We start from the raw sequence: 27,444 nt of genomic DNA, 5'->3' as shown, positions 1-27,444 counted from the left end.
TTATATGCAATTTAAACGGTATCGGGGGAAAACGAGATAAAAGAAAAACTTTTACTTTGATACGTTTACATGTATCAGCGCTTTTTCTGGACTATTCATGTGCTTTGATACGTGCGTAGGATTCTAGGATTCTATAAAAAGGCAGGATGTCACACCAGAGAAATTCGAATTCGCTCATGGGATTTGTTGGTTGGCCAACTAAGCTTTAACGAGCAAACCAATTTTTTGTTTTTCATCGATGTACACGCACACACTCCACTTTCTCAATGTACACATCCACTTTCATTCGTCGTATGTTCCAGTTTTCATTTCTTCATTGAATGGATTGGAATAATAGTGGTTTTGATTCCTATTTATCTGAAAAAAAGGTTTCGTGGAACGTTGTTGGATTAATTAAACGTTCTTTTAACGTGATAATTCATAAAAAAATTAATATTACAATGTAATTATGAATTATTAATATTAGTATTCTATTAATCCAACAACATTTCACAAAACCTTTTTTTCAGAGATACAAGAGGTATACTTCCATTATTCTGAATCGTTTAACAAACTTATTATCTTTTAATGCATATTGCAACGAACATTATTGTGCAAGCAAACACATTTTCAATATCAGTGAATAATCGATATACTGTTCTTCAATTATTGCTGATTTACTAGCAAGGGTATATAACGAGCCAATGCACACCGATTTTAGTCAAATTGATACAGTGCAGTTTTAAAGAAAAATATTTCATCCACGTTTTTTCTTTATCATTCATCGTCCACATTGAAGGGCCAATAATATCGCTCAGAGTAGAGTATTGAAAATCTATTCTTTATTATGAATCATATCTGTGTAAATTTTCTTACATCATTAAATTTTCCATGAAAAACAAATTTTTAAAGAATTTTTCCTGCGCTCTCTAATTTCCGAAATGTAACAAAAGAATACCTAGATAAAAAAGATTAATAATTCATAATAATCAATATCATCGATAACATGATAGTATCAGTTTATTACTAAATTCTTATTTCTTAAATAAATAAGATGAAATAAATAATTCTCAATTCTTAAATAAACATTTAATTAATTCAGCAATGTTTCACAAAACCTTTTTTTACGTGTCAAATATTTCTTTCAAAACTATCTCCTATATGAGTTTCATTATCAGCGGTGTATGTGGGTTTGATGTGTCCATATATAATGCGTATTACAACTAATTATATTGTTGACTCAAAGCTTCGTAATTTAATCCTTTATGTCATGTTTTTTTATTATAGTTATCATAATTCATATCGATTTATTTTCGTCCATATGTTACTGTTGAACTAAAAAATATATAACGGTGCATTTGATATGTATATCTATGTTTCAAATTATGGGATAGATACATTCTTATATTTTCTTTGAAGTTTTACCAAACCGGGTTATCTCACAATATAAGTTGTATTAAGCGTCGAAGCTAATTACACAGAATAAATAAATATTCATTTGATTAAATATCAAAAGGTTTTCGTTCTTTCGTAATCAGATAATTATCATAAAAATAAATAATTTTTTATTTAAATGGAAAAATTTGAATGTAACATCGATGTTATACCATGCGAAATATGTTAAACCATTGTAGATTTTTATATAATATTATTATTATTATTATTATATAAATGTGACTCAAATAATAATGATACATAATATTATAAGTTGCAATCAAATATAATTTATGCAAATTCTGGGATAATCTTTCTGTGTACATATGTACATCCAGCTTCCCTTGGACAATTCAATTTTCTCTTACACAGATGAAGGCATAACGAAATATTTATCGATATATCGGCAAATAACATTGTCAGCCTTGTAGGGCGATAGTAAACATGTTTATTTCCTTTCCCAAATTGACAGTCGCTGAAAACTGATGCCGCGACGATACAGAATTTAATTAAACATTTGGAAATTTAAAATTGTTTTAAAATATACTGAGATATATACGTGTATACATGCATAGTGATATAAAAAAAAATCAAATGAAAAAATTCTCCTTTCCTCTTGTTTGCTCACTCAAATACTTCATGTATTATGTGAAATATTTCAAGTACTCTCATTATTGGAGAAAATAATTTTCAGTGGCACACTTTGCCTAGGTTAACAATATAAAAATTAATAAAGGTAATAAAATATCGAAATATCAATCTACTATTTACCTTATTATACTCTATATTTTTTCCGTGTCCGACTATTGCAGGTCGTTTCTACTTACAGCGATAGTAAACACTGTTTTTCGTTCGTACAACTTTATAACTATATTATCAGTTTTTATAAATAAATTTCATATTACGTTTCGACAGGAAATTAATGATCCTATAGCATTACGATTGCTTATGTTTATAATCTACATATATAAATGCAAATGAAAATCGTAGAACATAAATTTATGAAAATAAGATTTACTTAGTAGCTTATTACCTGGACTAAGAGCTTCATCATTTAAAATAAAAAAATTGTATGTATTAAACTTTTAACTGTTTCGTCTTATTTTATTTTACTGACTTCTAAAAAATCAAAATTTTCCTCGAAAATATTAACATACATCAGAAAGAATGGACAATAATTAAATATCTTACTGCCATATTGTATACAATTGTACGTTATAAAAGAAATTTATTGTATATACATGGTGGATCTGTTTTCGTATAGCTATATAATTCTACGTTCCGTTTATATTGTTTTACAAATATGTTTATACAACACCATGTACATTCAGAATTCAAATACAGGTATATCGCACTTTAAGTACAAATTAATAATTCAACCTAGAGTTTAAGTTTGCAGTATCAACTGTGTTGGAAAGTGCACTTTTATTAACATTTAAATACAAATTCTGTTATATTTAACGTAAATGTAATTTTGCATTAAAAATTGATTAATACTGCACTTATATTACATTTTTAATCTCCCGTTTATTGCGCCTATTAACATCTGATTTTCAAGTAATAATAACCAGAAATCTTTATTAAAGTAGTAAAATAATTAATTTTGTAACGCGTTCTCTCGCTAGACCAAGCGTTACTCGTGGGTTCGAGGTGGGTTGAGTCGGGCGATGCGGATGGAACTCGACGGCGAGTTGGGTTGGCACATATAAACTGTTTATTCACAAGACTTGTACAAATAAATATGAATCGTTTGAACGTGTTGAGGCGCGCCGCGAGTAGGAAGAGCGTTCGTCTCATAGGCGTAGGTAGGAGAGGCATGGTAAGAGGGATTAAAGTGATCGGGTAGCACGCACTATTTGTCCGGCAAGGTCTACTCAAGGGAGCCTGTTCAGAGCTAGATAGATACGTGGGGGATAGGACTCGTTAGTGTCGGTAGGTCCGTCCAGGTCCACTTCGGGAGCCTTTTCAGAGCCGTCAGACCAGTAGCGGAAGGGCGCAGGAGAGATATTTAAAGTCCGGGTAGGTCCACTCCGGGGAGCCAGGGGTCAGAGCTTCGCAGATCTTTGTGAAGGGCTGTTCTTGGCCTAGAGGTCCGTCTCGGTCCGCTCGGAGAGCCGATTCAGAGCCTCGTAGGAAGAAGCTTGCTTCTGACTTTTTGGCTTACGCCGGGCCTTTTTATACCCGAGCCGGGGCCTAGGTTAAGTCAGGGTGAGAGGTAGGGGTAGTCTAGGCGTGGGGGTGGCGTTAGCGTTAGACGAGCGCAGGGGCGCTACTCTGGTGGGCGCGCGGGTAGCTATAGGTCGTGTAGGGCGCTACAATTTATAAATTACCGACAGTACTCAATTCCAAATTGATCAATCGAATTTTGTAATTCTGAATAGCATTCCACATAGTAATAATTATGTATTTTCGTATCATTATCAATTGCAATGTACAATATTAAAAAAATTACATTCAACACGTTATTCATTATTTAGAATTCAGTTCTTTAAATATGAAACGAGTAATGGTAGAAAAATAAACTTAAATTATAAGTAAGACGAATTGTTTATTTAAGAAATATTATATCCTTTTCTTTGTTAAAATTTAAAACGAAGAAAATTATGTTATGTAAGCTTTCTCATAAGTGCACTGATACTTCTAAAAAAGTAAATGTAATTGGATATAACAAGCAAGAAAAGAGTATGTTGCTATATTGAAAAAAATTATTTATTCCAAAAGAAAATATCATGTTCTGCACTTTAACATAACTTATACCTAATACGTTAAATAATAAAATTTGTCACATTTTATAAACAATGTGCTTTTAAAAATGGCTTCCAGATTCCTTCCCTTTAAATTTTACTATTAATGTTTTATTTAATAACATTATGACTTGTACGATTGTGAACATATAATAATAAAATTTTCGAAATTTCCACGAGTAAACATTCTTTTATTAGGTCCTCCCACTTCTAGTACAACTTTAAATGTACACATTAATTCTCTTAGCATTAAATTACTTCGAAATGATTATGAAAATTATAATGACCTAAAGAGCAATCAATTCGTAATATCAACGATAATTATATTATTTAGAAATAATATAGTAACATAATATATATTCACATATACAATAACAGTAACATAATTTTCTATATTTACTGAAATAAGTTCATATAACATATTATTATGTTAGCTATTAAAAATTTATGACAAGAGAAAAGGTTAAACTGTTCCACTTAACTCTATTAAAAAAGTTCACAAATAAAATTATATAATCAGAAACTTGGTATCTATACAAACTACCGATCGAAAGTCCAAAATTACTTTAAATAGATAGAACTGAAGGTGTGTTCGTTAAGTCGATAATGTTTAATTAGGAACAACTAATGATTGCATTAGTTTTTGAAACGTAAGGACCAAGAGTTTTAGCACCTGATCCTATGAATATTCTCTTTTGAATTAAGAAAAAGTTTTTCACTGAATTCGGCTGAAAGTAAATGAAAGTAATTTAGAAGTGATTCCAAACTTCCCAACGACAGTATAATTTATCAAGTTCATCAAGCTATTTTGTTACTAAGAATCAAAGTTCATTTTCACCGTCAGTGAATTTCATATTCAACTTTTCTCAAAATCGACCAAACACGCCATCAATATAAAATTCTATCGAAAGCTAAAGTAGTGAATACACTTGTTATATTACTATGTTGATAACAAAAAATGAATTGGTATTTGACGTCAGTTTTTATGAACTGGTACATAACAATTTGTATTTATGTGATATTATATTCTCATAAACTTCTTCTTGAACAATATTGTTATTTAATGGAGTTTAACGTTTCCTCCATTTTTCGTATAATTATAAGAATTCTAATCACGTACAAAATATAATGAAAAAAGAACATAATCTGAACGACAACGATCACAATTCCAGTCACGTATCAAGGGAAAGAGTTTCAGGAAGTAAGCAGCACTTCCGCCAATCGATGAAGATATTCTTACAGATCAAGAACTTTGTAATATCATCATTGGGAAAAAATATTTTCACGTAATAATCTTTAATTTCCACCAATTTTACGCAAAATTGAAGATGGAATAAAAATTAGAACAGTATTCTCCTACATTTATATATTACATACATTTTATTTAAATTATATTCTTTCCGTCAAAATATGCACAATATTGAATATTATAAAGTAACAATGTGGAAAGCTGTTTTATCTGCTGAACAATGCCTTTCAATTTCACAAGTTGTAACTTCTGTAGAAACGAATTTTCTTCTTCTTGAACGTCTGCAGACGTTTGTGCATTGTAAGATTCAAGAGGGCTATTACTTAACAGCTTCAAAGACTTCGAAATTATTTCTTTGAATCGGATTAACAGCCGAACAGTTTGTCAGGTGCTTTTCAACAATTTTCAACTAAAGCTTCAGGAAACGACAGAAACAAAAGAAACTATATTGCAGAATGTAATCTGCTCAGAGGAACGTATGAAATATTACAGGGAAAGGTATAAAATAATACGATACTAACAACTGAAAATAAATTAGTATTTGACCATGACAAAGATTGACCATATAAAGTTATTTTAGTTTAAATTAATATCATTTTATATAGAGAGAATCTAATTGTTTAACTTCAAGGTTATTTCTTTTAAAATTCCGAAACGGTTAACCTTTTTCAAGTAGAGATTTACTGAATGTAGAAGATAACTATATAAGAAAAAAATAGATATTCTTCGGAATTAACAAATGAAATGAATGCGTATTTTCATTGATTGTAATATTATAAATTTCATTCAGTTTTATCAAGAAACGAACGCTTCAATCTTTCAATGGAAGTATAATTTGCGATGAAAATCAATAATGTTGAAGAAGAGACCTCCATATTACATATTTATTGACTATTGTTTTTCAATACAGAAGAGAAGAGTATACAGAATTCGACAACGATTCGAAGCATGTTTCGAAAGTCGGAAAAGGATGGTTGTGTACGAATAAAGTACAGGTTTCAGACTAGGCTCCTCAGTTTGCAGACTTAAAAACCCCATCGAACACTTCTGGAAAGAGATGAAACATAGGATAAAAAAGTACAGTAGTACAAGCAAGAAGGACTTGTTCCAAAATTTACTAGATTGGCAAAAAATTGCACAAGATTACGTTACTCGGTTAATTGAGTCCATGCCACATCGATGCACCGCTGTGATTAATGCGAAAGATATGGCCACAAAATACTATGTGTAATATCTTAACCCGTTAAGTGTGGAATTTAGTTTGAAAAATCTCTTATTGCGCGCGAAATAAAATCGAATAATAAAGTGCATACTCGTCAAATGCAGGCTAAATGCACTTATAATATATTCTAACAAGAAACTAACGCGAAACGAAGAAGAATTACATGTTTGTCTCAAAAAATAAATAGTTTATCGTTGAAAAAATTAGCATCATTAAGAGTTTTAAGATGACGTACATATTCGTCAAACGCAGTCCACTGGTTAAATACTATACATTAAATTATTATTACGATAGAAAACAAGCATTATTTTCTTTTTTTAACACTATGACCAAAAAACTTTGAACACGTTAAATTATTTATTTCTAAACAAAACATCCATAAAGAATAGATGGTGGTAATTTTTTTTCAATATCCTGTCATGCAATATATCCTGTATATGTCATAATAACAAAAAGTTCTTAAAGCCTTTATTGAGGAAGGAAAGTTCCGACGATCTGGCTGGGAACTTTTGAACGCCACTGTTTATACAAATGAATGTCAGTGATGAATACTTTGATTCTTTGTCTTGATTGTTCGGCCCTTCTACTATTTCTGGATTTAGATATTAACAACGTTACTACATTACGTACACTGTGTTGGTTAGAAAGTCTTATCTCCTTTTTCTTAGTGTAGCGTTTATACTATCATATAGTAGCCATGGCTGTTTACGACATAGTCATCATTTAAACTACACATGTCGGTATAAAGCAAATTAATAGTGAGCACTTCCTGAACTCGCAGTACAAGTTTGTTCGTTACAGCACAGATGTCTCATTCTGTGTTTGACGTATGTAACATTCGAGTTTATATCAATAGAACGCTCTGCGGAAGTCAAGTTCAAAGATCTAATTCCATTTTGGCTTGGTCAAAGTTGGGATTAGCTAGAATACGTGACAATAATTTTTAAAATATTGCTAAAATATTATAGTCAATTATTTATGTGGCACATTGGACCAATGCATTTCAAAGTTACCTTCCTACAAAAAATGTTCAAACCTTAATTTCTTTTATTAAAAAAAAACTGTTGTATTTCAATTTTTTACGGAAATAAAATTTTTTGTATATCTCAATTAATATAAATAAACTCAAAATCGAAAATACGCGGAAACAATTGTATTTACGAATGAATAGGGAATATTAATAATCTAAATAAATGAAATATCTAAATATTTGTAAATAAAAGTGTCTACGTTTTAAGAAAAAAGACAACTGAAAACTAAAAAAGAGTTTGAATTTCCACTCAAATATTGTAAGTAACATGTACATTTATAATTTAATAAGAATTATATCAGTGAGAATAATTTGCCTATTGTATTTGATAATACTGAAGCCACTATTAATTACGTTCAATTATCAACATTTCAAAACATGTAATATTGATACTTATCAAAAAATAATATGGACAATTGCAGCATTAATTTTTCTAAACGAAATTGCAATTCGATCACTGCAAACTGTTTTCAGTATCAACGTTTCATATCGATCGAAACATCAATTATTGACCTGCAATATACAATAACATGTATCGTACTAATGGTATACGAGAAGGAAATTCGTAACTGATCATTATAAGCACCTATCAAATTAAATTGCTCGAAAAAATTGACGGCACATTCAATATTATGAACCATTGTTCTATTATTAATTAGTCTGATAATTGCATTCATTAGCAAGCACTAATTAAAATTAATCAAATAACATAATATTAACACGTTCTAAAGGATTAAGTCTTCATGTACTTTTAAAAAGGAACTCATTCTCATTATCTAAATTAATTTACAGTTTTACTACTTCAAAAATCAGAGATAGAACAGATTTCCACAACGTTTACGAAAAAAAGATCCGATTGAAAAAAAAATGTTTGCAAGTAATTCGTTAGATTTAACGGCAAAAATAAGCTTAAAAATCAAAATCTAATCTTAACTGTTTACGACGTACTATACGACAAACAGAATGAATACTAGAAATATGAAAACATTCATTCGAAGATAATTCTATGATACGTCAAGCATCCCCTGATTAAAAATCGACTCGAACTTTTCGTGAAGTCTAGCACATACACACGCAACAAAGTTTAGCAGTACTCATAATTTCCAGTTGAAAATGGGTGCTGTGGTAAAAATTAGCTTTCCAGAATAATTTACGCAGTGGCCTAGTTTTTCTTGTAGAAAATGCAAATTAGGTTACATAATACGAGAGACTAGAGTTGGTTGAATATCATTTCCCGAAAAGTACACGCGGTGCCGTTGTAAAAGTTGTTTTGATGCCTGTATTATGTAGCTACAGCAGAAGTTCATGGCGCCTGCACTGCAACCAGTTACTGTAAAATCGTGTATTGTTAGAAAAGCATGCCGATACGAGTTTCATCGTCATTTCAGTAATATTTTCAAACCTTGATACTCAACTTTTAATACGTCGACAAACAAAATTATTGTCTCTTTTTATATTATTCTGTGTAAAAGAAGAATATTTATATGATAATTATATTATTCGTCTGTATTGCAACTTTTCTTACAATATTCATATAATAATTGTAATTAATTATATGATTATATAATAATTATATTATTCTTTTATATTATAGCTCGTTTTATGTTGTTCGATCTATTCCATCTTCAGTATCGATAAAAAAAGTGAAGGTAAGTACAATCACTCTAAGTATGTAGATGTAAAAGTCAAGTTGAGCCAGGAAGCTCACGTACGACCGATGAATTTTTAAAATCCATTTTCTCAAGAACGATATTTCGAAAGAAGGAATTTCATTTGCTACGGTCCATTTACTTTGCCATGAAGAACCGCCCCTGTTTCGGTCGCAGCGCAAATTACACCTCGACTTCCGTCTGTGCATAAGTGCCATAAATTGTCGGGACGTTTTATAACGACGTCGGTGTTGGATTAAGGAAGTATTATATCTTGGACAACGTTCCTTCAGAACAATATTCAACATTTTTACCAGCAAGATACGTCAATTTTTCATACGTGTTTGTACGTATGCTTAACGCTGTAAATAAGTGTTTAGACTGCAATTGTAGCAATCATGAATTTCCTTACCATTCGAAATGCATATATGGAACATTAATTAGAGACTCTGTTACTCTGTTTTGGTTATAAATTTATGACATAATTATAGTTTCAATTATTGTAAGTGTGGCACGGTCGAAAATATAATTACGTTTAAATAATTATTAAATTGATTTATTAATCTAAATTATTAAATAACTAAACATTATTTAAATAATTATAACCATATTAAATTAATGCGATCTTCCCTAGCTTTTTTTCAATATAATTTCAAACATAACTTCGAATATATAGAATATTTGCTCAGGACATGTTACGAGAGGTAATAGTTGTTTTAGAATATGTGAGAGTTTATAGAAAAATTATGTTTTAAGAAAAATATATTTGAAGTTTAGCAAACAATTTAAAAATAAGTAATCAAGTATTTATGGCACTTGTTTTAATCTACTATATCAGGAATATAAAGAGGACCATCTTCTTCATAAAATGAACCACGAAGTGCTTCTTTTCTTTGTGGAAAAGTTTTCCGACTTTGATGGTATTAGACTGCCGTCGCACTCAGCGGTCAATGCGCTTGTAGACTTTACGATTGGTAAATTCTTCTGTACTTCTTACAATCTTCCTCCTCATTACTTGCATTATTTCCTTTATTGGGATAAATTCTTTATTTTTAGTTTTAGAACAAACATACTCGTAACAGTAAGCTAAAGGATTCTTTGTTATTTAACGCGAATGGCCCCAGTCATCATTCTAATAATTTATCAACTATTTATAAATTATTAATAAATATATTCGTTGTAATCGTAGATTACAACAAATAAAAAGCAGTCATTACTAGATACAGCAGTAGAAAGATGCAATTTGTATGATGCAATATATGAACTCTTTAATAAGTCCTACGAATCTAATACTCCTCATAATCTAATGACTAGCCTGCAGTATCCATTTATGACAAATTACAAATATAAAATAACACAGAATGCAAACTATACGAAATAATATATAAAATATCCAAAGTGTAGTGTTCGTATATAATTGTTAAGAGAAACTATTTTCAATCGTAATCTTCTGTTCCTAATTATGATGTTAAAACTGTCAATTTCCATAAAGATCCGCAGCCCACTAATAACCCTCACAGTTCAATAAATTATACAAAACCATCTCGAAGTTATAGGGATCGAAGGAATGGTGTAAGGAAAAGAGATTCAATTTTATCGATTCTCAGGATAAGAAAAGCTTTTTAAACAGTGCTAAATTTCGCTCGCAAGTAGCCACATTTGAATCAGTCTCTCGCAGCGGAACAGTTCGAACGACACAAAAGGTCGGTAGATCCGGTCTGTCGCGGTCGGCAAAAAATCAGGATTAAAATTGATGACCACAGAGAAGATCGGAAAAGTTTTGGTGGGGTAAAAATTCCATTAAGGTTCGAGATCGGGCCAAGTTGCGCACCGCAAGTCGTCCCCCGGTTCGTTTTTATCAACGGATCCCGAACCAGTCCTAGCAATCGAGCACTCTCCCTTTTTCCGCGGAGTTAACCCCCGCCTCTAATGCAGACCAATGCGTCATGGACTCACGCGATCCTTCGTTCATAGACAAACGTCCGAGAACATAGATTGTGGCAGGAAGATTGGTGGTCCAGCTTTAATAGTGTAACGTACCTCTTTCATAGATACAGAAAGCTCATTAGTAGATAGCATTATGTTTTAACCCTTTGCACTCGTATGTAATGCTGGAGATGACAATACAAATTTGTTATAATTTATTTGTGGTACTTGAAAAGGTACTATACTTTAAAAGAACATAAAAAGTAAATCTTATTATAATAATCATAAACAAAATAAATATAAAACGTCGAATTCTATGACTGCGAATTACTTTAATTCATCCCCCTTAAAGTAGATACAAGTTTGCAGCTAACAACATTGAAAATAAATCGAGTGCGAAGGGTTAAAAAGGTTTCTAGCAAGAATGGTCAACGCGTTTTCTGATGGAATATAAACAACGTGTTTTTGGAACTGATTTAATGTGAAATTACACATAAATTAAGGAACGAAGCTGGTTTGTTTGAATATTTTATGTGTTGATACATTACATAAAATTAAATACTGAATATTAAACTTTTTTATTTTCATATATTAAACTGAGTAATGAAAGGAACGATTTATGTGAGTGTAATAAAGAAAGTAGGAATAGTAGTTCCTGGCTGTTGGAATAGTTTATTTTTTAGGGTAAGTACGCACTGTCGGTCAAGTCAAGGTTTAATTCAATATTGGGTCGTATGCATAAAAAGAAGTATCAGCTTTTATGAAGAATTTTGTGTCGTTAAGCTGTAGGTGTGGGTACTTATATATAAACTAGCGATACGGTTAGTGTTAATAAGAAATTTAACAGTGCAAAATTATACAGAATAATCATGATATGAAAAACTATATAAGATATCGTAAGTACAGTGCTTTTTATAATATTTGTAAGCAGCAGGTATTTTCCATCGTTATCTCATTTTTCTAATTGTGTTCTTGAACATTTGAATTTGCATGAAAATCAGCAGTCCAGTCATTAGCATTAAAACGGTCAGAATGAATATTACTGAGTTCCTTACTAAATCACTAAAATTATAAAAGTACTTTTCTAAATAATAATTGAGTAAATTAGTATATTTATGAATATACCACGATAAAAATTGTAAAAAATAATAAAAATGTATAATCTCATAACTTTTATAAAAAAAGTTCCAAACGTTGATATTTTTTAAGTTAATGAATTATGAACATTCTTAGGTTATGAGAAAGTACTGCAGAAATGTATAAACCTTAATGAAATTGCTGCAAACGATTCCATAAAATGTAATTGTATATTTCAGTACACAGTTCAGTATTCAGTATACTCGGTATATAGCTGATGGCTTCAAGGCAATGAAGAGTCTATAAAAGTCCGTCTTGCCAGATGTACATTTCAACATCAGACAGTTTCCTTAGTACCTAATAAACTTAACACGTACACAATAAACGCACAGGAATAATTAAAAGATACATCAAGATTACAGATAAGGTTTATTAGGTATTTCTTAATCTGCATTTTATATTGAATAAGCGATAGTCTGATAAAATAAAAACAAAAATATTTTATCTTTGCTCATAGCAATAGCGGATATCGTTTTCAAAAATTTCAAAATACTAAATAGTGACTAAGGTAAAATGTCAATTGCATATGTACACCGATTCCCTAAACGAGGTTCCGATAAATAAAAATAAAGGTACTGTAAATCACCTAGTCAAAATAATTCTAGTCTAAAAGAAAAAGTAACAGTAACATTATTATTACTGCATGACTTCCGTCACATCAAGTTGTATGCTAACACCAAAAGAAATCCTCAGACCCCTTCTACATGAAGACATAAATACAGTAAACAACCACGAAAGAGAAGCAAGTGTAGACAAAAATCGAAAAACCTAAAAAACAAGATTTAAAATATCAGAATTGCTGGTAATTTTCGTACGCAGTTGATACGACATAAAATTCAATAAAGAAGGAAGCATTTTTAGATCTACATTTACATGACTTTTTCTCATTTCTATGTGAAGTAGAATATGTTGCAAAAGTTTAGTCACCTATATTTCTGTCACCCTATATACCTGTCGATGTGAGTCGGTGCAACATCGGAAATCGAGTGTATTCTTAGCAGAACAAATATTGTTACTTCGCAAAACGCCATAGGGCTTCTTGCGATACAGTTATCGAGTCTCGAATGTCAACTTAGGGGAACGGGCGCGGACTAACGCCTTGCCATAACTTATCCAATGAACCTTGGTATATACTTTTATTTGCATCCCAGTTGTTATTAACCCTTTTCACCTGACAATATTTGTCATAATAATTATGTATTATTTTCTAATGAAATCGATGATACTTATTTCAACTAACGCAAATAAACATCTTGAACTATTTTATTTCTGTGTTTCATGTCTTGATACATTATGCAAAATATAACATGTAATTAAAAATTTTACAATTTTGTTCAGTTGAATTAAATGGCGACTGATACAGTTATACAAATGTTATTTTCAGTTTATTAATATTTCATTTTTACGCTGAAAATCCGTATTTAGAATACATACGAAAATGATATATCATATAATAGACGATAAATCATATACTAGAGAATAAAAAAATTGTTTTTCGTCTTAGCTGAGCTATCTGTGTGACATTATTTGATTTTGAAATCAATATTACATAGTATTGATATCAAACATATTGGATTAGTAACGAATATGAAAATCTGAAACAATTCAATCTTGAATCATTTTATGAGTATTTTAAACTAAATTTTTTATTTGTAGATTGAAATGACTACCTTTGTTGGGAAAGTATTAATAATAAAGCAACCAATCACCAAGCACGAAATTAATACAACAGAACGTTATACACAAACGACGTATTTATTACAATATTAATTTTTGTTTTATGATACTTCTTTTTGTTTTTAATTTTAATATTTATTATAGGTGCAGTCTTAGTTTTTTATTATTAAATTATATTGTTAGTAAGTTTTATATTATTGTTATAAAACAATGCAATGATTACTAGCCTTAATGTCCTGAATATAAATAACATTTAAAGCATTTGTTTGATTTTATTTCTAAAGTAAAACAAAATGTACAGAATGAAATTTCACTCAAGATTATTTTACACATTATTGGTCACATTATCTTTAAATTAGTCAGGAAAAACAGAGACAAACAACATCAAAAAGGATATTTTTATTTCAAAAATAAACCAACTAACTGTCAGATTAAATAAAAAGTGTGGAAAGACTATTAAAATATAAAGATTAATTTCTCTTTATGATAATTTTTTGTTGTAATTACTCGTGCGGTGTTATCATTAGAAAATGTTACTAAATAATTCAATATATAAATCGAGTAGAATCAGGATTTCACATCTCTCAATTTACAAATTGGTAACAATCTACTCCAAATTCACTAATTACAAAATTGTTTGGGGCTCCCTCACGCACGTTGGCAGCGATCACTCCCCAGTGATATTCAATTCACAGAGCCCTATAGATGTTACTCTGTTTATTCCACTGAAAATACATTGACTGGCTCGCTTGTAGCCTTTCTACGTCACAGTGCCATATACGTGGTACTCCTGTCACAGGATACCCCGAAACCGCGCTTCCGCTCAACACACCATTCGCTCGGACTCTTTGACAAGTCGTGAATCCACAAAATTTCATCGGAACTGCCGATTACCATCGCCGAACTAAGAACAAGATCCAACACATCGAAGTTCATCGATTCGTACGAACAACAAAAGGGAAAACTTTCAAACCTCCAAGACTACGAAACTGAGTCTCGAATCAGCTGGAAATCTAAAGAATCATTCAACGTAATCAACCTATCCTAAAATTAGAAATAATATTTATTACGTCACTAAAATTACCTTTGCAGCAGATGCGACGAAAAGCCAATAATAAAAAGAAAGGAACATTTAGTTATTTTCCCAACTGAACGTCTAAGAAAGCGTTAACTCGAATCTGACACTCATTCGCACAATTCTGAAGTCGTTTCGCGAGGAATGAAAACGTCTCCGGGACGAATGGTTAAAGCGATCCATCAGCGTGCAAACAATCACACGATAACGCGGCGATTTTAAAGTCCGAACAGTCGAGTGGCTCGCGACACTTGGAGAGATCAGGATAATTGAGGACCTTGCTGCTGAAGGGATGTAGCTCCATTTTTACCTACTTCGAGTAAATCAGAGAAAAGTGTTTGTAAAATGATCGTTCTGTGAACGACCGTTGAACGTGAAATTAAAAATAAACTGGTCAGTGAGAAACATATTTTTTTGCCGAATGAATAGCAAGTGTTCAATCGATATGTTTTTGTTACTCGTTTCTGGTGAATTTTACAACTCTGGAGCTGCACCCGACTCGCACCAAAGTGTACAAAAATACGTTTGCTCTTTCAGAAGCATACACAATAAAATACACAATTGATTGATTTACTGTTGCTTTATTAATCAAATGCGGAAAGAGTGCGTTGACATTTTTCGTAAACATCGAAAAACAACAATATTCTTGAGCTTGCTCGTCATCATTGTCCGTAGAAATATCCTCATATCCCCAGTCAAGGCGCGTTTCAGTGTCTTACGGAAAGGCTGGTTATTAGGTGAGAATAGTTGTCGGCTAACTGCGTTACGTCATTAAGACGCATGCAGATCCGAATTTGCATTCATATTGCACAAGAACGGTAACGGGTGCAAGTCCAAAATTTACAATGAAACGCTCGTTTCTTATTGAATTCGCGTTAGACAAGCACACCAAACGATGTAGTATACTTTGTTCGCGTGTGTTACACGTGATAATGAAAAAGAACTGTCAAAAGTGGAGCTGCATCAAGGTCCTCAATTAAACAACTGCTTGTCGATTAAGGCCGATCGCAGATTAAATGATTTTCACTGGCAAACATTAGGGACACGTACAGTCCATCCGGAGTCCGGCTGATACCAACTAGAAGGCTGGTGTGTTCGGTCGCGGCCGATGGAACTTCCACGGAACTGCACTGGTATTATCGTTTCTGTACGGTAACCGTACGCGGAAACAGGATCAGATTCCGAGACGAGGGAACCCCACGGGAACGGCGGAAAAGAGACACCTCAGGACGCGGGAGGCCAGTCGCGAGACGCGAACCAAACCCAACTGAAGTGCGATGTTTCTGTACCCGCGACCGCGCCCCCGCCGTCCCACTCCTCACCCGATTAAACCCACCCGCGCACGCGTTTCGCTCCCGTAACTCGACTACGGGGTTGCTCCGCTCTTTTTCTCGGAACACTATCCCCGCTTACCACTTAGCGTCTGAGAATTTTTTCGAGGGCCTAACCGAAGAATGTTTGAATGATATTGAATTGATGCAACAATTTTCACGTTTTTCGTAAATACGTGGTGAACTAGTTAACTGCGGAATTTAGTTCCAAAAATCTCTTATTATGCGCGCAATAAAGTCAAGCAATGATTAAAGTAAAAGCACCAGTAATTGACCTGGTATCAGTAATTGACTAGTTTTTGGAAAAACGTAAGAAATGAGGTTTTTAAAAGTTTGACTGTCGATAAAGGTGCGATAGATATGTAGCAGCTTCTACCAACCTAACTTTGGAACATTTTTATCTGAATTGAATTGTTTATCGTAAAAACTAACAATTTATTTTATTGATGTTGATTGTATGCCTCCAATTTCTAACGTGGAATTAACTTCTTTTCATTTGTATTTGTCTTTTTACTTGTAATTTGTTATAATCGTTCCGGATAAACGATATTAAGGTAATCACCGTTAGTGTTTTTGGTTTTACTATAAGTGGCCAACTGCTTACTAACATAAAATTAATTACTAGTTTTCTCGTTTTAAAGGATGATCAACTCCCAGCGCAAGTATTGAATTTTCAAAAGTGTGTATAAAATTTGGATAATACGACTATTTCAAAAAAGTCCGCTTTGTTACATAATATAAAAAGTTCAAACAGTATTTTCATGTATAGAGTCTGTCTATTTCATAAAGGAGCTAGCGTTTACTATTATTTACGCAGAAAATTTTTTTTAACTGATCAACTATTGGTGCTTTTACTTTATACATTTATATTTGTCAAATGCAGTGCAAATGTACCTATAATATATTCTGACGGGAAATTAAAACAAAACAAAGAAGAACTTGTTTTCTTTCAAACTAATAACATCTGTTTTCAAACTATTACAACATGCATAAAGGACACTTCACAGGATTTTTTAAAAGACCGTCTCCGGGAATCAACACTTTTTTTACATTGAAAAGTTTGAAACATGATAAATTATTATTACACATTTTTGAAAATGTTTAAAACATAATAAATTATTATTACACATTTTTCGCAGAAATCGGATAATGACCGGTCATATGTGTCATTAACTTCTCAGAATGTTATTATAAGAAAAAATGTTTATTTCCATGGATAATTCTTCATTACTAACTGATAATAGAAATTTACGATTTTACCCGCCTAATGTGTAATTGGCCATGTGTATTGTAATTATTATCGATCTTGTGTTTGACTTATATTTCCATTTTAATTGTTATTGATCTTGTTTTTGACTTACATGTAGATTTACTCTTTAATGAGTTGTGTTATGACTTCTGAAATATCCTATATAGATATATACCATCTCGTGAGTAACAGGGAATTCGTCAGTTTGAAAGTTCTCTCGAGGCGCTTTTGATACAATATTTATGAGATTACTGGATATTTTTAGAATTGTATTATAAAGATGCGATCAAAAGTTCGGGGAAAAAATTTGCAGAACACGATAGATTTAGACTAGGTTCAAGAGCATTTTCTTCAAGATGCTTACTGCTCAATGACGAGTCTTTGGAGTGAGGTTCAATAGGAACTTTAACTTGCAAAAATAAACTGAACTGAATAAAAGTGAATTTCGAACTAAAAGTTCTCGATATTGAATTTCACGTAAATTTTCCTTAAAATCAATCATTACTTAAAATTGAAAAAGACGTGAAACACATTTTCGGAAATCAAATGAGAACTCTATTGAATACAAATTATGGTTTACGAAATTCTGTAATTTTGCAGAATAAGTAACAAAAAATTATATTTTCTATGATCAAATTCTAAAATTTGTATTTATGTTGCGGATTCTTTTAATCGCCCTTTATATTACCTTTGAAAATGTATTTATTTGATCCAGGAAGTCGAGAGTCTGATATAATAATTATTCAGATATTGGGCATATAAATTATTCTCACTTTTTGTTGAAAGTTTTAACACTTCTAAAGTAGTTACCAATATTTTTACAATGCAGAGCTAGGAGGTTAAAAAATATTTGTCACGTATTTTTCGACCGAAAGCGGAAAGCGGTGAAAGAGTGAAAACAAGTGACTAACGGGCATGTCTTTACACGGTAAATCAATAAACCCATACATGTAAATAGTTTTCAGAAGAATTCGTTTGCTTAATTAAATGTATCAACTATTTGACTATGAACAGAGCTTTCAGGCACCCGATGAAAGGCACCACTGTGTACCGTCGACACCGCCTAAAGGCGTTTATTGTCATTCATTCTCTACGGTTCGCAGGCAACGAGTCAAAAATTACTTACAAAAAATTGAACACCAAAATAAATAAAAATTCTTAAACATAAATATAGTTTTACGTAAAATTACACGTCTATAACATATAGCAAAATATAAAACTTGAATGAATTCATATTTTGAAAGCATGCATCCGATAAAAATTTGCACATTTCGAATCACTCGTATTTTATACGAAACGGAATTCCTGATCACGAAATAACTTTTACAACGTCATTTTGTTACAAAAATGAATGTATCTAAATTTCACGTATCCAAATTTCACTTTGTAATCTTCTATAGTTAGATACATAGAATTAATTATAATCTTAAATTATGACTTCAGAGTGGTACTGTATTAGTCAAACAATGCGCCTAGCATATTCCTGGATCCCCTCACACACCAACATTGAAAGAAATGAAAAAGCAAACTCTGCAGTAAAATTAACTAGTTCCAGCATATCCAAATTAAATGACGTATCTATATTCTATCAAGACCGTGAAAATTACCTCACCAAAGCAACAATGGAATCATGGAATGAAGAATGAAAAAATTCAAATCCGACTAAACTACATAGAATCCGAAACATAAACGATGCAAGCCCATCTTGGTTACTAATCAAAACGGACCAAGTGAAACTAACACGAATAAGAATAGGTCACACAAATTGGTCACACTCCCACCTTGTCACCAAAAAGGAACCAAACAACTGTAATATCTGTGGGATACAAAACTCCATCGACCACATTTTGATAACTTGCCCAAAGTACAATACGAAACGGATGCAACAGAACATACCGAATTCATTGACCCTGCTACAAAAAGAAGATCCAAGTAAGAAAGCTATAGAATTCCTAAAGGATATTGGATTGTACCACCTCCTATAGACTGTACCACTAAACAAACCTATTCTGGTCACTAATAACCTCAAGACGTGAATATGACCTAAATCATTCAACAACAACAAAAATGCACCTAGCATATAATTATCCTCTGAGAAAATACAACATGAACGAATACTTCTCAAAAACATATTATTTCAAATCCTTATCAATTTGATAGTGCATTACGCAATATACAGAATAAAAATACACGTACAGTTGTAAGATGACTTGATGTCTACTGGAGCGGCATAGATGAAAGAAATATCTTTCTCGTCTCTAGTATTATAGTTTTAATTGGTTACGTATAACCGTATTGACGAATGACAAATTACTGATCGAAAATATCAGAAATTAGGAAGTAAAACCAACAGAAAATTACCTAAGAAACAATGAAAACTGATCAATCAAGTGAATTCCTCAGCCTAGCCATCATGTAATCTCCTACCAGTACATTACATTTATTCAAAAGACTGCGATAGTCTTTCAGAAATTATACAAGGTGTCCCAAATTCTTCAAGCCAAACTGCGGGAGCATATTCTACAAGTGGAAATAAGAAAAAAAATATTATTCGAAGTCCAAAACGAAACGCTTAATCACAAAGTTATAAACAAATGAAATTTAAATAGGTAATGAAGTATTTTACTTCGCAAAGTATGAAAAGTCGGACGTGTTTACAGTGCAGCTCTCACGTCTTGGCCGGTCGAGACACCAAGCTAAGAGGACGAAGCCAAGGGGAGACAAATACAGTGGAGGTCCCACGTTAGCCAAGCCGACCGTAGGTCTTGGTTAGGTCTTGACTGGCCATCTGATTTCTTCATCCCACGGCTCGGTCAGTAACAAAGATGTGTCAAAACTGAGTCACCGTAAAAATCAGGCCCAGTGTTGCGAGTCGACGTCTCCCCTTACTCCTCTTCATATTTAAACCCATGATCAGCTTGGCTAACGTGGGACCTCCACTGTACAGTGTGTCCTGATGTGAACTAAGCCAGCTAGTGGTTTAAAAGTGAAGAGGGACAAGGGGAAACGTCCACTCGCGGTACTCGACCCGATAGTAATGGGAGAATTAATTTCGGCACGTTTTTGTTACTGGCTGAATCGCGAGCTTAGGAGGAATGTGCGGCCGAACCCCTTTGCCTCTCTTAACTTTCGAGCTGCAGGCTGGCTTGGCTCACGTTAGTAACGCACTATACTCGTAGCTCTCGGCCCTGTAGTTACAGTAGGCCCACCACGTCAACGCGGAGCTCCAGCAGGCTTTGAGGGGAAGAAGGCAAGGGGCCTCAGCCGCCCGCTCCACTTCGGTCCTTTCATGAAAGAGCAACCGAGAGTCCGTGTTCTCGGGATTCGGTAAACATAATTTCGGACACGAAATTTCAGACCAATGTTTCTACTCCGTGTTGTTCACGAGAAGAGCTCTGAAAAGAATGCGAATCGCAATGGTCAACTTTCATCTTGTCTCGTCTAATTTTCGATACTCATTTGCTATTCGTCAATACGATTACCCATAACCAATCAAATCATAAACCAAGTCCGTAGCAAGAAACCCCTTGCCACGGGGCTCTTCTCGCGAGCAACGCTGAGTACATTTCTCTTCATCGCATTCCGTTTCACTTGCTTCCTTTATTGCGCGATTCAGCCAATAACAAGGACATGCCGAAACTAATTGCGGACGTCTCTCCTTTCCCCTGTGCAGGTTTAGCTTGGTAGAATTCGGCCAAAATGTCAGAGCTACTCTATATCGTTCACTGATCGTAAGTTGACCGACTAATTACCAGCAAACTAAACATGCAGAAAGGCAAGGGAACTCGGTCTCCGCCCTTCCAGAAAACATAGTAACCACCATGTCCAGGGTTCGGTAACCATAAAAAGCCGCCGCTATGCAGAAACGAAATACGACACCAATAATCGTTACTGTACACCTCTCACGTTAGCTCCATCGGCCACCAAACTAAAAGTGAACAGGGGCAAGGGAACTCTTCAACTCACGATGCTCGAGTCGCCTCGACTTTCGACGCATGGTCATTATTGGCGCGCGGCAATAACAAAGGACAGAAACGAGACCGAGTGCGACAAAGTAAAACGGAACTATAGAGAATTTTGTTCTCTATCGTTACGTCTCAGTTCATCGCGTTCAGTCTCGCTTCCATCCTTTCTTGTTGCCGCGCGCCATTAATGACCATGCGTCGAAAGCCGAAGCGGTCCGAGCATCGTGAGTGAAAGAATTTCCTTTGCCCTTGTCCACGTTTAGCTTGGCCAATGGATGCAACGTAAGAGGCATATATTACATCTCACTTCAACGTATTCCATTTCGCTTGTGGTCTTTAATACGCGACTCGGTCAATGACAACTATTGCTCTATAGCTATTGACGCTAGCATTTTGAGTGGAAAAGTTCCTTTGCCCCTGTGCTTTTTTAATTTGGCAGAGCTCAGCATGAATGGGGCGGACTAACTGAACTTTCAATCTCATTTGCCTATGACTTTGTAGTAAAGCATTTCTACCCGAACTTCGAGTAATATTTTTTTCTTATTTTCACTTGTAAAATATGCTCCAGAAGTTTGGTCGGAAAACTCCGAGACACACTGTATATCCACACTGTGTATTCTCAAATATCTGTTCGTAAAGCTGTAGCAAACACATTAATAAGAATATACTTGTTGAAGTGACGTACTCGGTAAAATAAGTATATATATATATATATAAAATAAGTATATGTATATATGTATAACACCAGTACAACTGGTACTTTTACACGCACTTCTGCGTTACACAACAAAATCCCTCGAACATGCTCGCGTAAGAAAACCAATTCCAAATGCATAATAGAATTCATTAACACCCTGAGTGAAGTTCTAGCAGCAAATTTTGTTCTCGCGAAATATGCGTGTGATTCGCGAAACTTCCACTATTTCGATAATTTCACGGGGAAACTCGGTAGGCGAGGCACGCCGCGTTGTGCATCTTGGATCACGAACGCATTTCGAATTACATCAGCGGTTTCGAATTTACGTCATTAACAATGACAGCAATTTCTGTGTAGTTCAGGCTCATAACGTGGAACGATCGGAGTTTCGATTTCGACTCTTCCCGAGGAGAAGATACCTCGCATTTAAATTTCAGATCCTCCATTCCATCATTCTTGAAATGACATTGTAAATCATCGATTTACCTTTGAAAGCACGCAGCGGTCCGCGCTCTTGCATTTACAGAAACGCTCGGAATATACGGGGTGATCGGTTGCCAAGATGTTTGACCTAGTTATAATAGGCAACAGAATTTTTCAGACAAAAGTTGATGTCCAGTGGGGAGTTTATTAATTTGAGTAAAATCTTTGAAGATGTTTTGCTTGAAATTATAGATGTACTTTAGATATAACTCAAATGATTCAAACAGATCATTTAAATAATAGAAGTATTCAAAAGTATTGTGTTGTTGATTTGATTTTTATATGTGCTTTAAAAATATGAATATAAAAATTTGTAAATTCACTGTTTTAGGGAATATAGAAATTTCTGAAAAATGGACACAAAACAGTACCCAACCGAATCCAATAAGTTTTCACGTCACAAAAATGGAAACAACCTTATAAAATTCCCTAAAGAGGTAAACCTATAGAAAGAAATTTAATAATAAAGTGAACGTTGTCATTAATGACCAAGTCGCTAATAAGAGATTAAAACAATGGAAGAAAAAAGAAGAAATTTCTGGTCTTTCTTTTATTTGATATCAATGAGTTTTTAGTAAAATTATTCTGTAACATAACATACTTTATAAAATTTTGTAAAAATTAAATATTGTCGTGATCGATTTACAGCACACCCTATAGGACTTGTAACATGCATCTTAGCATTAAGCGAACTGTCACGACGGCTGAATTCACTAAAATGCCTATGAAGTTCGAACCCAACTAAAAAAAACTATAAAAATGTATTAGCATAATTGCTAATTCCTTTCTTTTAATATTTTCATGCACGCTTTCTCACTTTTATATCAAAGTATTGATTAATACATTCTATATTACATTAAAATAGTTTTTAAATTAACGAATTTTAATTTTATGTAATGAAAAAATATCCTTAGTAACTTGAAAAATGTCTTCGATTCAAATTAGTGATTATTCTTAAAATCTATGGAAATAGAGTTTTACAAGATTTCAATATAAACACAAAATATAATATTTATAACATAGCTTGTAAAATACTTAAGAGTTTCATTGAAAAAGTAAAATTTTGAGATAAATTAAGAAATTTTTCTAATATCAGTATAAATATAAAGGAAAACATACAGAATAACGAATTCAGGAAATTGTAATCAATAATATTCAACAATATTATAAATGATTTTTTAAAATTGTACAAATCAAGCTTTATGGCACTATATCATGTCGTGGATAATAAGGACTGACAGAATCGTGGTCTATCATCGTTTACATATTATACATGGATCTACCCCATTAAATTTTTGCTGAAACTTTATCAATATTTTTTTTAAAAAGAGCTGTTTGTTTGCCGTGTACAGCTGCTTTGGAACATATTCTTTCATGTCGGACAAACACGGCGGTGTAAAAGAAACTTTAACATTAATTTTCATGTTTGCGTTACAAACAGTTGCGCAGCTAGTGTCTTTTGATGATACCCACAGGATCATCAACTTTCTGCATCCTAATATTTATAAAGTTTTGATGAAAAAGTCACAATAAATTCTCACTCAATGAAGTACTTTTTAGTACAACTTGTGCTAACCTATTCACATAACAATAATTTTCCGGAACAGCTTGTGCAACAGCTGTTTTCATATTTATCATTTAAAAGTAAGAAATTCCTGTAAGTTTCTTGTTGGTAGATGTGATCCTCCTATCTCTGTTGTTTTCATAATATTTGATTTCATACATATACGATATCAGTATGAATAAATTTTTGATTATGAATTGAACAACAATTTTCATCCATATGAAATGAAATTGATTTCATTTTAATATTATACAATATAAAAATTATGGAAGCGTCAATACATGCTTACACCCCCCAAATTTAAACGATAACAACAGTGCTGTTAACTGTAAATAACGAAAATAATTATACTTTATGGTTCTATTTTATAAATAAAAACATTTTTTTAGTTAACACAAATAAATTATGAACAATTATGCGAACATACGTACAATTTTATTATTCGAAGGAACAAATTATCGACTATAAATTCATTCAGTTCCATAATTAACAAAAATAAATGTTTATTTTACAAAGCACATGTAAAATGAAACACTCATGAGCAATTTTATAAATTTCAACTGCAAGTATGTGGCAATGAATTATAAATATTAACGAATGCCAGACGAATGACACAATACGTCGCATTTTCATACATTTTTAACACATAAAAGTATATAATTAATAGGTATGTTGAAAGTATATGTAATTAAAATAAATAAATTATTATTACATAAATATGTAATATGACAAATATTTTCATCTGCTTATAAATCACAAGTAATTTATATATGTGAAGCAAAAGATAGCTGACAAAATTGGTACAGTTAACGATAAAATATTTGGCCCGCAATGTATTTAATTACATAGTCCGTTTTAACGTTAATGAATTCGCTTCATTCTCAGAAACTTCAAGCAAATACGGCCAGTCGTTTCAGTAGGAACACTACACATTTATCAGCAATGCATTAAGTAATACCAGCGTTAGCCAAGAAAACCGTGGACCGAGTTCTGGCGTTTAACGTTTAATTTTCAATAAGTTCAAATTCATTCGGGCAGTCCTGTTGTTAAAGAGCGCAAATGGTTCCATCAAATTAAAATTCGAAAAAGCACAGAGCTGAATCCAAGAGCCATTGCAGTGGGAACTCTTCGATGCATTCTCCGGTGCAAAGGAACTGTGATTATGCCAGGAAGGATCGTATTGCACCTAAACAATCCTGAAACTATCCGCTAGAGCTTCCAACGCGGAGGAACCTGCAACGTCGGCGATCGAATTCAGAGTTCTTTAAATGGTATAGGGTAACCCAAAATTAGGCGAATAAAAAGGCATGAGCTATAATTGATAAATGTTTGCTAGAAACTTAATAACAAATGGAATACAAAAATAAATAAGTATCATTAACACTTTCCGTAACATCGGAAATTTCAGTTATATTTTGCCTATGAACTGTATTGATCTTTTTAATAGAATATTAAGTTATATTCAAGTTTTTGATAATTATATCGTTTTTTTACGTTTTTGCTACTTTGCAACGTGTGACGCTATCCATAACCATGCGTCTGTTCAAAATATGTTTTTTTACAAAAGTTGGCGTGTACCATATGTGGTACATGTGGCACTGAACGTGTTAATAATATATGTTACACAAAAAGCTTAATATGTTTATAATAGAGAAAATTAATAAAATATTTAACTGAATGAAATTTATATCTAAAATTGGATTTATATAAAGAATTGATTTAAAATTAATTTTATTATTAAATTCTAATTCATTGAGAGTTTCATTCTTTGACTAATTGATGATGTTAGAGGCATAATTTTTTCTAACTGTAACCAATTTTAACTACATTATAAATAAATTTTCAGTAGATATCAATTATTTCAACTTTTGTTTCAATACTCAAAATTTATAAAATATTTAAAGTAAGTACGCTAAATTTGTGTATACAATTTAAAGAGAATTTAGTTAATTAATCCTAAAGAAATAAGCGACAAACGTGATTTAAAAAGAAATCATGAATTAAAAGTAAAATCAATAGCAGAAGACGAAGAGGGTAAATGATGAGCAGAAATAAATATATTAATAACGCAAGTAAAAAAAAGTGTACACGATTTTATCAAAATAACTCACACGTTAAAAAATATTTAAATGAAGAATATAACAATCTGCAAATATAACAATATCTCTATCTTACACAATTATATTTCATAGCAAATGTAAACATATAAAATACAATGAAATAAAAACTTTAAGGCATAAAAGCTAATGAAAAAAATAGACTTGATTTTAATTTATTAATCGCCTACAGAAATATACATAGTATATTTACCTACTAATCAATATTATTATCATCTTCTTTTTCTTTCTGGTATCTGTATTACATTATACAGTCCTTCCCTTTCACTTTAGTACGAACTTCCGGCTTACTATCTATTTACATTTATTTAACTTACTTATATACACTTATCTATACTATACTTACTTATATACACATATCTATATCTTTGACTCCTTTCTTTTTTTTAGTTCGGATCTTCTTGCTTTATTCACCTTTTCAGTTTTTTTCCCCTCTTTTAGTATTCCTATCTCTTAGTATTTCTCATCCAATACCATTTCTATGCTTTTATCAATTCCAGTTCTTTCACATTCCATTAGCACGTGCTCTGTACCCTCTTCCTTTTCTCCACATATTCGGCATCCCTTTTTTTATATTTCCTTTCAACATTCTTTTATTAAAAAGACCGTACAACAGATTTTCGGGTATAAACTCAGAGTAAATGGCCTAACACCGATGTACATTATAGATAACCACGTATTTATATAACAATGTTGTTACAATTAAACTTATTAAGCACGATTGAAAACTGGATAAACAACAGTTTCCCTCAATGAAAATATAACAAATTTAACAAAACATTTATTAAAAAATTGCTACTATCAATACGTTCAAAGCAATAAAAATATTTCCATGAAATTAAACTGAACCGGGATTGGCTTTATAACGCAAACAAGAATGTTCCCATCGAGGAATAAAGCAAGTAGAACTCCGGGA

The 27,444-nt window shown here is 32.4% G+C and overlaps 1 protein-coding gene across 8 annotated transcripts in view; it reads right to left on the bottom strand.

The window, feature by feature from the left end:
• Nmdar2 (glutamate ionotropic receptor NMDA type subunit 2) overlaps positions 1-27,444 on the bottom strand; it is a 466,012-nt gene that overhangs the window by 425,226 nt on the left and 13,342 nt on the right. For 4 of the 8 annotated variants that reach the window (XM_076369016.1, XM_076369024.1, XM_076369023.1 and 1 more), the window contains exons 1-2: positions 16,173-16,375; positions 15,132-15,435 (exon numbers count right to left, since the gene is read on the bottom strand). The exons of 1 other annotated variant lie outside the window; for it this stretch is intronic. The gene's annotated coding sequence lies outside the window, so the exon portion shown is untranslated. Of the gene's footprint in view, positions 1-15,131; positions 15,436-16,172; positions 16,376-27,444 lie in introns of those variants that run through there. 3 more of the 8 variants (XM_076369017.1, XM_076369020.1, XM_076369018.1) reach the window with 3 other exon arrangements.

The sequence above is a fragment of the Nomia melanderi genome, chromosome 7 (assembly GCF_051020985.1).
Source record: "Nomia melanderi isolate GNS246 chromosome 7, iyNomMela1, whole genome shotgun sequence".
NCBI classification, from domain to species: Eukaryota; Metazoa; Arthropoda; class Insecta; order Hymenoptera; family Halictidae; genus Nomia; species Nomia melanderi.
Note: the sequence above shows the minus strand (reverse complement) of the source record. Positions and strands in the feature narration are given on the sequence as shown.